We start from the raw sequence: 3,631 nt of genomic DNA on the forward strand, positions 1-3,631 counted from the left end.
CATACTGTGGGAGCGAGGCCGCTGCGTGAGCACCGAAATTATATACCCCGTCTACCCGAAAGGCCAGGAAGTGACGCAGCGTCCCGCCCCTGCGGCTCATTGCTCCAGCCTCCTGTCAATCACCAACCACCCGGTTGCGGCTGGCTGGCTGCCCGCCTGCGAGGAGCGCGGGGAGCTGGCTCCCTCGCTGCGGTGCGGGTTCGGGCTGGCAGCTGGGCGGGAGACGGTGGTCTGTTGTTCGGCTGGGGACTACAAACTTGGGGTCGAATGCGGAGTGGGTGGGAGAGCGGGGACGGAGTGAGGAAAGGCTGTGTAGCGCTGCGTAAAACAACTGGTTATCGGGGAACATGGGTGGGTCCTCTGGAGGGTTGGCGGGGTTCGGCGGGGGCGGTGGCCACTGCTGGGCTGGCGTGGGGGTTTTGATCCTGTGCACTTCGTCGCGATTGTCGAGGTACTCGGCCATTCTCTCAAGAAAGCTTACCCAAGGCGAACGAAGCCAGGCATTAAAACTCAACATTGGTCCGTGACGCACATGTTGCCAAGGGTCGGATTAGAAGGCGCTTTAATTCTGCTCTCGCTTTAGCTGATGTGCGAATGAACGCAGTTCTCGACCGGTTTACACAATAGCCAGAAGCGTTGTCTCCCTATTCAAAAAGGGAGAAGCAACGTGGCGCCCAGCCTCGAAGGGCTCCGGCTCTACCTACCTCCCAGCATGTGGCTCGCCAAGCCTCCGAGTTGGCCCAGCGCTGTAGCTGCCGTGAAGCACTGGCAACTCCGCGCTCAATTAGGTCAACTGGTGGGACTTTATTCTGCAAAACTATTTCTAGAACCTGATTTATTAAGTATAATTTGAAAGTGGGACATAAAGGGGTAGGGGGAAAGGGGGGGTTATTTTGGGATTGTATGAAATCATCTGTGTGAGGCTTTTGAAAATTGTGAAGCACTACAGAATTTAAAGACTCCTTCATTCAATAAAAATGAGCCAAAAATACATATAATCTGAAATTGTTTGCAGGGAAATGAACGTAACAGCGATTCAGAGCTATCACTAGTCGTGATTTAGAGTCTTGAATCTGTAATTTCAGTAATCAAGTAAACTGTAGAAGTTGTCGAGTCGTAGTCAGTTTAACCTGAGGTGGCAAAATTGTGGTAACAAAGTTGTGACTTTTACTCAGAAATATGGGAGAAAAAACCCAACCTGACGTAAAAATCAGCACTGTCACAAGACAAAAGACTTTTCCTTATCATCCTTAGAGAAAGACTTACCTCAACTACAAGTGAAATAAGACAATGTTGTGAGCGTCAAAAACTTAATGAAGAAGACGTGCTTCGAGTTTGTACTCTAGATACCCTGCAGGGTAGTAGTTGTCTTTATAGGAGCATGAATTTGTTCGCATTTCTACGTCAAACCTGTTGAAAGAAGCTATGTTGTGCACTAGGTACATATGCTACTCTTGCCTTGTTTTTAAAAGCATCCAACTCAAACTGGGGATTGGGACAAAAGATAATGAATGTTGCTTATTTTATTATAATAATAATTCAAAGAGAATGCGGTGGTTACACTTGGAATAAAGATAAAAGAAGTATTTGTGTTTTACAAGCTATTCAATTATTTGATAGTTGCTTATTGAAATGAATAATCAGTCTACTAAACCACCTCAAACACTAATTTTGGTATAAACATAATTTGGCTTGTAATTGCTTATAATTAGTTGCTTTTCAATTACTGTTATGCTCTTTCCCAATGCGATTTAAGTGAATATAAAAGTGCCGAGAATCTTGGCAAGGTAGGTCCTTGTTAATTTGATATAGGATAATTTTTTTTTTTTTGCCATGCCTTGCAGCATGTGGGATCTTAGTTCCACTGGACCACCAGGGAAGTTCCTAGGATAATTTAAATGGTGTCTACCATTATATTTATATAATATATAAAAATATATTATTTTTCTTAAGGATCATTACTATCTTGAAGCTCAAAGTCTCTTGTACTAAGTTGGTCAGTTAATCTTATTTAAATATTTCACTGAACTTAATATGTCCAAAACATATCTGTCACTCCTTTATCATCTGCCCTATTTTTATCACTGATGATTTTTCCCACTTTACGAGTTTAAAAAAGAAATTCTTACTGAACATTATTTGCTTTGCACATAAAGTATTGCCTAAAGGACTTAAAGGATTCCCATCCCCTAGACCTTCCTAAGACACCTCTAACTGTACCCCTCACCCCTCATTCTCTTTAGTAATCCTTCCTATTGAAATCTTACCTAAATTTAAAAAAATCCTTACTTGACCCCACTACTACCTTTAGCTAGCACCCAATTTTTCTGCTCTCCTTCAACAGCAAAACTCCCTAAAAGACATGTCTATACTTTTGGTCTTCACCTCCTCATCTCTTCTTCGCCCTTGAAATGGATATTTCTCAAGGCCCACATCTTGTCAAAGCCAGTGGTTCAAAGAATGATGTCAGTCCTCATTTAACTGTCTTTCAATAACTTGACACAATTAACTACACCTTCCTTCTTGAAACAATTCTCCAGGCTTTTGTGACAGCTCTCTTTTTTTGGTTTTCCTTTGACATCTATATATTCTATCCAGCACTGCAGTGCCCTTGGCTTCTCCTCCGCCCTCTTCTCCGTGTGCACTTTCTCCCTGAGTGACCTACTTCATCCAGTCCATGGCTTTATAACACATCCATATACTAGTGACTTTCAACTTGATATCTCTAACCCAGACATCTCCTTTGAATTCCAGACCTTTGGGACACTTGCCTACCTGACATTTCAGATTGAATGTCTAATAAGCATATTGAAGCTAAAGTGGCTAAGAGAGCTATTCCTTTTCACAGCAAAACTTGCCCCCTCCCCACAAAAACAAAAACAAAAAATCCAGCTGTCTTCAATTCAAGCTCCCTGGCTGACCCTTCTGCTCTGCTCTTGCATCCTTATGGTCCATCCTTCACGTAGCAACTATCTCATTAAATAGCAGTTGCTCAAGCCCAAAGTCATCCTTCATCCCACTCTTTCCTGCACTCCTCCTACCAATCCAATCTATCATTAGCCTTCTTGATGATACTTCTAAAACATTTCAAGGATTTATCCTCTATCTTCATTGCTACCTTAGTTCAGAGCACTAAAATTTGTTCCCCTGGACTACTGCAGTAGCTTTCTAAACAATCTCTCTGGAACCTCCCTGGCGGTCCAGTGGTTAAGAATCTGCCTTACAATGCAGAAGACGAGGGTTCGATCCCTGGTTGGGGAACGAACATCCCTCCCACATGCCGCAGGGCAACTGGGCCTGTGCGCTCTGGAGCCCGCGCGCTGCAACTAGAGAGAAGTCTGCGCAACGCAGTGAAAGATCCCGCGTGCCACAGCTAAGACCCAACACAGCCAAATAAATAAATAAAGATTTTAAAAAAAATCTCAGTGCCTTCACTTTGCCCCCTCAGATGACTTACCACTGAGCAGCCAGAGTGATTTTTTTAAAATCCAATTATGACACTTCTCTTATTTTAATATTTTAAAATTCTCGAATGGTTTTGCATAACATTTAAACTAAAAATTCCCTACCTTAGCCTTGAAACCCCTATGTGATCTGGTCCCAGGCTAATTCTCCAAGCTTATCTCTGCCA

The sequence above is a fragment of the Eubalaena glacialis genome, chromosome 12, assembly GCF_028564815.1.
Source record: "Eubalaena glacialis isolate mEubGla1 chromosome 12, mEubGla1.1.hap2.+ XY, whole genome shotgun sequence".
NCBI classification, from domain to species: Eukaryota; Metazoa; Chordata; class Mammalia; order Artiodactyla; family Balaenidae; genus Eubalaena; species Eubalaena glacialis.